This window comes from Macrobrachium rosenbergii, chromosome 2 (genome assembly GCF_040412425.1).
Source record: "Macrobrachium rosenbergii isolate ZJJX-2024 chromosome 2, ASM4041242v1, whole genome shotgun sequence".
In the NCBI taxonomy this organism is placed as follows: domain Eukaryota; kingdom Metazoa; phylum Arthropoda; class Malacostraca; order Decapoda; family Palaemonidae; genus Macrobrachium; species Macrobrachium rosenbergii.
This window is the reverse complement of record NC_089742.1, coordinates 76,347,980-76,361,124: the sequence shown is the minus strand read 5'-3', so window position 1 is coordinate 76,361,124 and position 13,145 is coordinate 76,347,980.

Sequence of the window (13,145 nt, the reverse complement as noted above, 5' to 3'; positions counted from 1 at the left end):
CTGTGTATGTTAAATTCAGCTAAGCTTGAAAAATACTAATCATTTTTACAGTTTTGTCTAAAAAGTATTAATTTTCTCTTATTTAATTTCAGTAGTCACACTGAAGTGGCGTTACAAATAAAAGTTGAAATGCTTCCAGAGGTTTCCCAATATCATTGACTATTCCAAAGCAGGTTATTGTTCTCCGTCTAGACCTCGATATTTCGACCTTAATTCTAGAGATCAATAGTTCACTGCCACGGTTGACTTCCTCACCTTCCCTCCTCCGCCCACCAGGCGACCTTCCTCCTTTTTCTCTTTTGGTCCCTCCCTTCCAAACCACCCTTCCCCTGAGCACCCACCCCACAATCCGCCTCCCTGAAGAATCTCGACCTGAAAGTCGAAAACTGGACACCCAACCGGCCACTGGGTACTGACCCAGTCTAACCTGACCCGGCCTCCTCTGCCCTGTCACCCATCACCCCTCCTCCACCCACATCCTCACCCACCCTGTGCGGTTAGTGCCGAGCCAGATGAGGAAAATTCGGAAATCAGAGACCATTCTCGATTGCCCTCACCTCTTACTCCTCTCCCTCACCTCTCACTGAGCAGGGCCAAGCTGGAAGATTCTAAAACCAGCTGTAGAAAAAAATAACAACCTCACTTTTGATAACCCACTTAACTGACACCAAAACCCCCCTAGCCATTCTAAAACTAAAAATGGAGAATTCAGAGAAGGAGACCGGCAGAAAACTCACTTTTTACTAAACCTGTTTGACCTCTCCTCTTGCCTTGACCCTTTTCTTTGTGACCAGTTCACAGCCTGATACTTGTTTTTTATCTATTCATGACAGTAGTCAGAGACATAAATAACACTATTATTAGTTATATTATGCAGACGTTATCACACAATGTTTGGAATGTGTTGAAAAAAGTAAGCTATGGATATAATATATATATATATATATATATATATATATATATATATATATATATATATATATATATATATAATCAGTGAGATTCATTTTTGTTCGATAAGTTATTTGGATAAATATTCCAGGAAATGCCCAGTCACTCAGCTGCTAGAATGATTTCTATACTCAAGAAACAATTATATAAATATGAAAGGTATTCTGAAAAGAAAACCACGATACTTTTGTAATGTAACTGACATTTCTCGCCTTCCAGCCAATACTGCTGTGGCTGTTCAGTTCACCTCCCTCATACACAGCAACATTTTATGCTACTTCGAATATTACCCTACCATGCAATTCCTTGTAAGAAATATTTAAATGCTTTTATTTGCAGTCACTTGTAGATATCTTTTTATTTGCTAATCAAAATGACAATCATCATAAGCCTATTTTTCGTTTTGTGTTGATCTGCGAGGACTGTTTATATATACAAGATCTTCTCTTCTGTGCCTGTTAACGTTAAAGTTAAAGTCCTCCTGAGCATCGCAAGGCTCATAGAGCCGGTACTGAACTCCGGTTTCTTGAGCCCCGACCTTGGTGAGGACAGGTCCCAATGTCGATGACACGTGGCCAGTGTCGCTAGGCCCGCTGTTAAACTCCCCACACAGTTTCAGTTACCAGTAAGTTCCAAAAAATTGAAGCTACAAACTTCAGAGGATTCTGAACAAATTCATAACTGTAACTACAGCATGTAGCTAGAAAAATATTGCTCTACATTGGAAAGCTCTACCAAGAAAATAAAGCTAACATATGATGCACAAAATATCAAATCTATGATATTATTTTATAAGAATCATAAGAAAAATTATGGTAATAGTAATTGTTTCAAAAGTATAGTAAGTACTTCAACAAACAATTTGAAATTTTCGTTCAACACAGGATTACCAACATTACCTTTGTAAATTTCGAGCAATGTGAAACCAAATACTTAATATCATGATATTACTATCAATTATTTTAGCAAAAGATGCATAAAACCATGTGGTATCAATAGAATATAAAGGAAAATCTCCGTAACATTAAACATAATCAACCATGAATGCACCTAGATTCAACGAAGAGTTAGGTGGTTGGTAGTTCTGATTTACAGCTTTGGGATGACCATTCAGACTCTACTTCCAGCTTTGGCTTCAAACCACGGCACAAACGTAACATTATCTGCAACCTGTAGTCATAGCCGTGTCCTACTAGGGTGGGGAGGGGAACTTTAGCAATACCCCATTGCCAATGATAATATTGAATAAACAGGTAAATCAGTTCCTCCTTCATTATGTTTGCCATAACTGACAGTAACCACTATGAAAGACAAGCTTGATTGCAAACAGGTTTCCGTTACACAAATACGAACCAAATTACAAATACAGGGCTTCTCCAAACAATAAAAGTGTTCCCAAATCATTTCAAGTCTAAGATCCACAAAGTTAACCGAGAAACAACTGAAAAATTCATCTATCTGACTTCCTCTTCCACTCTGTGGCTTCAGGCTAGACTTCCTCACTTCCTCTTGCCTTGACACACCCTAGACTTCTCACTTCCCCAGACTTGACTTTTGGCGTGAACCGTCACTTCCCTGACTTGACAAGCAGACTTCCTCACTTCCCCTGACTTGACTTACGCCTAGACTTTCTCACTTCCCTTGGCTGGAGCTTAGGTCTAGACTTCTCACTTTCCTGCCTTGGCAGGCTAGACTGTCATTTCCCGACTTGGCTTAAGCCTGAACTTCCTCACTTCCGTGACCTGACTTGAGCCTAGACACCTGAACACAAGCGACTTAGGCCTGAACTTCACTCATTTTCCTGGCTTGACTTAGGCCTAGACTTCCTCATTTCCTGGCTTGACTTAGGCCTAGACTTCCTCATTTTCTATGGCTTGACTTAGGCCTAGACTTCACTCATTTTCCTGACGGCTTAGGCTAGACTTCCTCCGCTCGCCAACAACTTAGACCTAGACTTCCTCATTTCCCCTGACTTGATAATGAAACCTAATTAATGGAAAATCATGTTTACAACCATCTACATATCCAAACAACTCAATTTATCAAATAACAAGCTGGAAAATATATTTCCTTGATTATTGAATTAGGCCTAACCATGTAGACAATCCTAATGCACATATAACTTTGATTTCGTTTTTTTTTCCACACCAACTTGTGTCTTATTTATATTTCATTCAATCAGATGCTAAACTTCTTTGTGCTTTATCAAAAGAAATCATAATAACTTTCGATATGACGCTATAAAAGTAGAAAGTTAATTTACAAATCACATTAGGCCAGTGCTTATACTCAGTTCCTCTGCCAGTCAATGGTAGACACTCGATATCATATGAGCCGCAGATGTTTCTACAGGAAATTCTTTTTTGGGGAATTCTTTTTTTTCTTTCTTTTAACAAACAATTATTAGTTGCACCAGGCATTCACTAGGAAATACCTTCTGTGGTTCTACAGTTAATCACTGGTACTTATTATCTGATAAGAGGATGGCAATAAGTGGAATAAATATACTAACTGGCAACCCCTCGAGTTTCTAAAAAGTACGATTAATTTTGAAATTTGTAAGCTTCCTTTTGGAACTTACTGTACTATTATTGTTATAGTACTATTGTTATAATATAGTATGTTCTAAATCCAGAATGTGTGAGGGTTCTTTGTATATATACATACAAGCATTCGGATGTATTAATGAAGAATATCACAATAAGCCTATGAGTATCAGGAAATGATTTCAGCCAATCCGAGAGCTATATCTACCTAAGTTAACCTGCGTTGGTGAGTGGACAGATGAGCAATAGACGATAATTAATAAATAAATCTGCTGCCTCTGAGAGCATTTCCGCCATGCCAAGAAAAATTACCACAATAGAAACACCTGGCACAGGACTGAAGATTCCGCTCTGTAGAACGAGACTGGCACGACTTTCTTATTTCAAATTTATTTTGTTAATCCATATTTGTGGAAATGCTAGAAGAAGATAATTATAAATTAAGACTTCTAAAATAAAACTATAGAAAAACAATTACTATTTTCCCTATAGCTGAAATTAACATACAAAATTTAATACTAACAGCAAATAAATACACTGATTACTGAATGCCTGTAATCCATCTTCGTTACTAGTCACTGGGTATGGCACTCATTATTATATTTGGAGCGCTGAGCTCTGAGGAGCACACGCTAATAATCCTATCTTCTCAATCATTACGGGTGAAAGCTCTTTAGGGGATTAGTACCGTCGGCACACATCACGTGGTGGACTGTAAGCATTATAATAAGTTGTTTGCAGAGCGTCTTTTTCAGCCGATGGCTGTACTTATGTTATAAGGTTTCCATTTACCTCTTTTCTCTTCTTTCTTGATTCTTTCTGTTCAACACTCTCCAACTCCCTCTCCTGCCTTAAGTGCTGAATAACTGAAAGTGCCCAAAACGGCTTTATAGCCGAGTTTTAAAATCAATCCATTTGTGGGTTAAAGCCACAGTATCATACACACACACAAACATACATATGTGTGTCTATATATATATATATATATATATATATATATATATATATATATATATATATATATATATATATAGTGTGTGTAGTGTTCTAATCCTTAAGTTCATGTTACAAAAGAAGTTGGTAGTTTTAGTGGACATAGCAGAAAATGGTAACTAGGCCTAGGATATATCCCAAACTGAAAAGTTTTAATCACATCAGTTAATTTAAGAAAAAATCGAACCTAGATTGTATTTTGTATTTTATTTTATGTAAGTCTAATCACATTTTCTATATCAAATTTCTATTATTGTCATTGAAGGTACTGTTATGGAAAGCCAATTTGTTTTTCCTCTCCAGTAAAGGAAGCCCATCTTTGGCTAGTGGCGTTTGCTTGTTCCAGGCGCTACTTCATTGAGTAAACCTATCAATAAACTGTCCTTATTAACGTACCGTATATGCGGCGTATAAGGCGATTTTGAACCTTAAAAATCTCCCCCAAAATCAGAGTTTGTCTTCTAAAAGCCAGATGGTTGCCAGAAAGCTGCAACGATGATGGATTACTGCATTCAATAATCAGGTATGTTTATTAGTTTTTCGGTATTAAACCTTTTCATCTTAATATCAGCTATGAGGGAAAAATAGTTGCTGCTTATCACAGTTTTATCTTATTTTGTTTTATTTCATTTCTGCATTTCCACAAAATCTCGTTCCCATAGAGATGGACATCTCTGGACTGTCCCCTGTGCCAAGTAAGCTTCTCTTTCTGGCTAGTTTTCTTGGCATGGCGGAAATGCTCTCAGAGGCAGTCGGCAGACTGATGATGACTATCGTCTATTGCTTTCCATCTATCCAATCATAACTACGCGGAGTTTTAGGTAGATGTGGCAATATGCATAGCTATAGCTCTTGATTGGCTGAAATCAGTGTTTCCGACATCGTAGTCTTACTGTGATGAAATTGCATGCTATTTAGTCAGTAATTCATCTGCATGCTTTTAAATACACTGAACAATCCCACACAATCTAGTAAGACCATAAACATGCCGATTTATATCGATATCTCTTCAATGCAAACACACAAGAGAAGAGCTTTTATGTATAAAAATAGACTTACTTTTTTATCAAACACAAGCCAAGGTTAGGATTTCGACAATTGTTTTATCTCACTGTAAAGTAATAAAAAAAATATCTAGTTAGTTTGACTGCGATTGAAAGTTGAACATTATAATCACTCACACTACATACACACATACACACACACATTATATATATATATATATATATATATATATATATATATATATATATATATATATATATATATCTATATCTCTATATATATATATATATATATATATATATATATATATATATATATATATATGCTGGAATCTCTAGGAAAGAAAGGATGATAAGGGAAAATAAAATAAGCATTATGTGAGGGAATGGAACATGGGGGAAATCAAAAGGCAAAATATCCCAGAGTAAATCAGACAAAGTTGTTCCCTTTAACGACCTACCCATAATGTTCCGCAAGTAAATAAATTCAGTTCCAGGTTTTGAGTTGGATTTATTCTTGAAAACGTTGATACTGAAGCGTTTCTTCTCGTATTTGGTGTTATTAGTTTCAATTTGCGCAAAACTGTGTGGCAATGCATAAAAACGCTTACCTGCACAAGCCTTTATCCGAGACGGATATAAACAAGAAGCATCGACAGTCGAAAAGAAGGTTCAGACGTATATTCTCTTTAGATGAATCTAATTGATGATTTACTTCTATTCTCCGTAAATAATCTATAATTCAAATACCCTCATTTTATTCTTATTCCTGAGCATCAGATTAGTGATTATTTTCTCCCGAATATCATCTTCACCTTCATTATCATTTAAAACCTTTCGAGAATTGGAATCGGGGGTTTCTTTTACGATAAGTTCATCTTTTTTTATTTCTCTTTCTTTTTTATTGCCATTCCAGGGTTTGAGACGGGCCTCAGGTGACCTTTCCATCCCTTATCCCTACAGGAGAGTCTTTGCTGATATGTTCGCGGGCAGATGGAATTTCACTCCTTATTCACTGTCTAATTTACCACAATAACTGAGGGCTCAGACTCCCAAATGTTAATTGCTCCACCTTGGCTTAGATCAGTCTAACCATTAAGCGACCGATAATTTCTAAGTAAAAAAGGTAAATCTTCTCTCCGAGTCCTATCCAGCTCCGACACAAGAGCGACATATCGACCACGCTGGCAGGACTTGTTCACTGGTCCTTTGACCCACTTTAGACGCAACATTCGAATGACGACAGCAAACAGCGCTCTGCTTAAGACAATTAGATTTTCCCATGATTCTTTTTTCACTGTCGTAAATAATAACCATAAATAAACCAAAATATTCAGTTCACTGCGCCAACTATTAACCGAGATTAAGGCAAAATCTTAAGCCTCATCCTAAAGGTAATTGATATATTCATCAAGGAACAAAATTCTCCATGAGAAAGTAACGATAATTCCTGAAATTTCAGTTTCTTTTTCTTTTTTTCCTGCTGAATTCGAGGGCAAGAAACTTGGTGGTGGAGGGATCCTCCCGGCAGGAAGTAAAATGATGTTCCGACACTTGAGAACTTCAGGGAAGGGAAAAGGTCCTCTGGTTCTCGCTTCTTGGCAGGAAAGTGTGCCGCCTAAATAGGGAGAAGTTACGCAAACTTCGAGGATTAAAGTTATGTGCTGACTTGCGGCGACGTGAATAATCAGAAGGTGAAAGCAAATGAAAGGAGAAGACCTGCTGCCTCTTCTGGAAGGCAGAAGAGTCAGGGAATTTTGATCAGTATCCTCTTAATGTCCCGTTGGGGGCATATATATGAGTATAATTTATAGGAAATATATATAAATTTTGCCCATGAACCCATAAACACACACATATGTTGTATCATATATTATATCATACCGTATCACGTCATTTCATGATAACATATCATATCATATCCTGATATAAAAAAAAATTTATAATATCCTATCATTTATGTATCATATCAGAATATCATGTTTTATCATGTCATATTATAATGTATCATATCATAAAATATATTTTATTATGATATCATACTATATATCATATCACAGCATATATTATATATTATATCATGATGTCACTTATATTATATAATAATATAGTATCATATCAAATGACATCGTATCATATATCATAATATCCTATCCTGTGCTAGCACACACACACACACACACACAAACACACACACACACACACACACACACACACACACACACACATATATATATATATATATATATATATATATATATATATATATATATATATATATATATATATATATATATATATATATATATATATATATAGGACAATTTTAAGCTAAAGAAGAAAATCTCTCTCTCTCTATTATTGTATGTGTATATATATATATATATATATATATATGTGTAATGTGTATTATTATTGTGTGTATGTAATGAATATGTGTGTGTGTGTGTGTGTTATTAAACTGAGAGGCATAAGAGATGTCATAGATGAGTCATTTGTGTTAGCTCACCAGAATGACAGCTCTAACGGAAAAACACTGCTGAATTATCTTGAAATGCAATTGCCGTGCTCAGAAACAAAACTTGCAAAATGTCCTACTACAGTTCAGTTCCCTTAGCCTCCTCAAAGGCGCTTTCAGCGGAGAGGCACATCATAACCGCGGCTGCCATTTGCAAGTGTCTACAGGGGAACGAATCTCTGAGGAAGGAGGCTCCCCTGAGGGCGCTGAAGAAGCTAACGAGAACGCTCTCTTCCGGGTTGCGCGGCAAATGTGTCGGAATGTGCAGAGGGGACCATACTAACCCTATAAAGTTTAAATACAACGCAGCAGTCTTTCCTGTTTCAAAGAATTACGCAAGTTTGGAATCTGATCGTTAAGAAAATGAAGTTTTTTTCTCCATGTTTATGAACTGAAATTTGAACAATTGCTGCAGATTATGAGAAAGGACATGATTTTTTCTTTCAATAATCTTCTCTCACATATGAATGCCTCTCTGCTTTACATGAACATAATCTCTCTCTCTCTCTCTCTCTCTCTCTCTCTCTCTCTCTCTCTCCCTCTCTCTATACAGTCAAAATAGACCAGGACTGGAGCCGGGCTCAGAAGAGAATATATAAAATGATCAGTGTTCGCTTTTGAACATGTGGCTATTTGCAGTATATTCACAATATACAATTGAGAAATGTATTTTCTTCTTAGGAATAGGAAAAGAAATTGTATGGGAATTCTCCAGTAGGATATCAGTAAAGGAGAATGCATGAAATGGGACATCTGATTGTGAAATACTTATTGTTTGTTCTGATTCTGACACCACGTTCCTCCATTTCATGTGAGGGCATGTTATTTCAATTTTTCATATTAACCAAGATCAATCTAAACCACTTTAGTTTACAGCAAAGGCTCGTGTCAAAGTCAATGTGACAACATACTGAAAATCTTGCTGATTTAGAGGACGCTCTGATACCATGTTAATTGATACCACAACTCCTTCTTTAGATAATCATGTGGTGAAAACATCTGGCATTAAAGAGTAAAGGTTTCATTTGTATGCACAATCATTACTTATGATTTGCGTATCTACAGGATTATTAAGAACATGAGAAGACGGCGTTATCTTGAAACGCCTCTACGTGAGACATTTCTTAAGCAGTAGCTCAGATAGGGAAACTTATAACTATATTACACATAAAAGCATATATATATGTATATATATATATATATATATATATATATATATATATATATATATATATACTATATAATAATATATAAATACATAGCAGCTTGTTGAATCTAGTTATTACATTAATTTGTACATGGACCACAAAATAGTATACCAGAATAAGAGTGATCTTGAATAGATACAATAATTTATCTCCGAAATATTCATGTGACATATTACATTAAAAAAAATTAAACAACGCTCCCATAAATAAAGTCTTTTTGTTCTAAATTGCTCCTCTTAATCTACAGTGTACTATTTTTGTGGTCCGTATTTACAAGTATTAATAATAACTAGATTCAATACTTTTGCTATATGTTTATATAACATATATATATATATATATATATATATATATATATATATATATATATGTATATATATATATATATATCTTTTAAATATAATCTAGTTATAAGTTTCATCTGAGCTTTCCTGTGAAATGTCTGTAAACATTCAGAATAACATAAATAACTCTCATGTTCTTAATAATCCTGTGAATATAAATCGGCAATGATGTATGCATGAGGCCTTTATCTTAATGCCAGATATTTCACCACAGGCGCAGTCTTAAGAGTTGTGAAATGGTAACATGTTATCGAAGCGATCTCTAAATGGCAGATTTACTCGTATGTTGTCTGACCTTGCTGTAAACAAGTGATTTAGATGATCTTGGTAATATGTCCCCTCACGCTCAGTGATAACGGTGCGGTCGGGTGTTCGCAATCGACTATGCTAGACTGCGCCATTCTCCCTTTACGAGAATTTAACAACCGCAATTTCTTTCCTCTATTCTAAGAAGAAAATACATTTCAAACGCGTGCTGCTAACAAATCTTCACATGTTCAAAAAGCAGAGAAATGACGATCATTTTATATATTCTGAAGCGCTCCAGTCTCTGTCTATTTTGACTGTGAAGAAAGAGAGAAGAAGAGAAGAGAAGAAATTGCGTTCATGCATAACGATATCGTGAGAAGAGCAATGAAAAATCATGTCGCTCTCCTCAAAGAAAACCAAACAAATTTCGGATATAAATATGGAGAAAAACCATTTTCTCAGCAACGTCATGATTCCAAACTGCTTTAGGCTGAAAGACTACTGCGTTGTATTTTAAACCAAGTAGTATCTCTGCACATTCCGACGTTACCGCACGGCGCCAGCAAGAAACGTTCTCGACCAGCACAACTTCGGCGCCACCGAGAGCCTCGCTCCTCAGAGACTAGACCTAATTTGCAAATGACGGCCGCGTATGATGTCTTGCTGAAGGCTGAACTAACAAGACATTTATTGGATTTTGAACTCTGAAACACGGCTGTACATTTAGTAATCTGGCGGTCAGTTAACACAGTAATTAAATCTTAACATACCCTCCTTCGAACTAAATACACACACACACACACACACACACCCACACACACACACACACACACACACACATATGTATATGTATATGTATGCATGCAATAATAAGAAGAGGAAACTGTAACAAAATTGTCCTATATATATATATATATATATATATATATATATATATATATATATATATATATATATATATATATATATATATATATATATATATATATAATATTGTGTATTGTGTGTGTAATATGTGTGTGTCATGTGTGTAATATGTAAATAATATATTTATATGTGCGATGTCATTTGATATGATACTGCTATTATTATATAATATAAGTGACATCATATTATAATATATTGCATGCTGTGATATGATATATAGTATGATGTCATAATAAAGCCTGTTTTTATGATACATTATAATATGAGCATGATAAACATGATATTCTGATGATACATAAACATTAGGATATTATAGAATTTTTTATATGTCAGGAGAAATATGTGTATATTATCATGAAATGACATTGATACATGATATATATTACAACATATGTGTGTGTTACTGGAGTTCGTAGGCTGAAATTTATATATATTTCTATAATCTATATATCTTTGCTTGGTACGATATATTTTCCCTTCAGAGAAAGAAGAGGCAGCAGTCTTTTCCTTTCACCTTGCAAATTATTCTATGCGCAAAAGTATGCCAACATAACTTTCTTTAATCTCCCGAAGTTCCCTGTTGAAGCGACACCTTTCCTGCCGAAGCGAAGAACAGAGGATTTCCGCTTCGCAATTCTCGGTCGTTTATCACGCGGGAAAATCTCGCCACCGAAGTTTCTCGGGTCGGAAAAAAACTGTTTGGGAATTATCGTTTCGCGCCCGATGATATATCGGTACCTTTTTAGATGAAGAGGTTCAAGATTTTGCGCTTAATCTCATTGATTAAACATTAATGATCAACACTGTTTGTTATGATTTGTGTATGACGGTGAAAAGCCAGATATTGAAGTATTCTTTGCCGAGCGTTTAAGCGTCGTCATTCGATGTTGCATAAAGATGGTCCCGAAAGAACTGGTGAACGAAGTCCCTGCCGAAGGCTGTCTTGTGTCGAGCTGAATACTGACTTTACCTTTTATAGAATTGTCGTCTTCACTAATGGTGTTTCTGAGGTGAGCTGATAACATTTTGGGAATCAAGCCCTCGGTGTGGTAAATTAGACTTTGATTAGTGCTTCATCTGCTTATATCAGCCGAACTCTCATAAGATGAAGATGGAAGCGAGCTCTGGAATGGCAATGAGAAGAGAAATAAAAAGATGAACTTATCGTAAAAGAAAACGATTACTTCTCGAAAATTTTAAATGATAATAAAGGTGACGATAATATTCGGGAAAATGTCACTTATACTAATGCTCGGTAATAAGAACAAGAGCCTCGGGTATTTAATTATAGTGATACGGAGAGATAAATAAATCATCTCTTGGGTAATCACAAAGAAATGAGCATGGTATCGGCTAACTGTCCGTCTCAGTTCTTTATTAACGAGTAATGTTTTGTACATTGCCCTGAAATGACATAATAAGCACCTTCGGCATATTGTTTTTCAGAATAAATCAATAAACCTGGAGACTAATTTATTTACTTGCGGAGACGATGGCTGGCTTTGTGCGTTGGTTTACTCTGAGATATTTTGCCTTTTTATTCCCATGGTCCATTCCTCACATAATAACATTTTATTTCCTTATCATCCTTTTTCTTTTCTAGGAAGATCCAGCATATATATATATATATGTATGCATATATATATGTATATATATGTATATATGAGATATAGATATATATATATGTATATGTATGTATATAACTATGTATATATATATGTATATATATGTAATGTGTGTATGTGTGTATGTGTGGTATTATAATGTTCAACTGTCTCAACAACCAGATATTTTATTACTGCAGTGAATAAAACAATTGTCGAAAATCTAACAGCAACTTTATTGAGTGCAAAAGTATTTACATAAAAATGAATATTGTTTATAAAATCGGCATGTTTATGATACACTTTCAGGTATGTGTTGTTCAGTGTATTTAAAAAGCATGCGAATGTATTTTAAAGAAAGTATTACTGCACCTTCATCACAATAAACTATGATATCATTTACGATAATTTCAACCAATCAGAAAGCCATAGCTGAACATATGCTCATCTACCACAAAAGCAAGTGGTGAATGAATGGAGAAAGCAGACATCCAGTCTGCCGACTACTGAGCTTTCATTCCCAAAATGCCAAAACTAGCCGAAAAGAAGCTTACTTGGTGATCGAAGATGTCCGAGAACGAATTTGTGATCTGAAAATGGCTCATGCAAAATAAGATAAAGGCTGTGATAACGGCAACTATTTCCTCTTAACTGAGAAAGGTTCCGAAACTAATAAACATACCGATTATTGAATGCAGTATTTGTATATTAACTGTCGGCTTTATGAACAACCCCCGACTGAGGAGAGATTTGGAATTCAAAATCGCCTTATGCCGACATACCATGCGTTAATAAGAACAG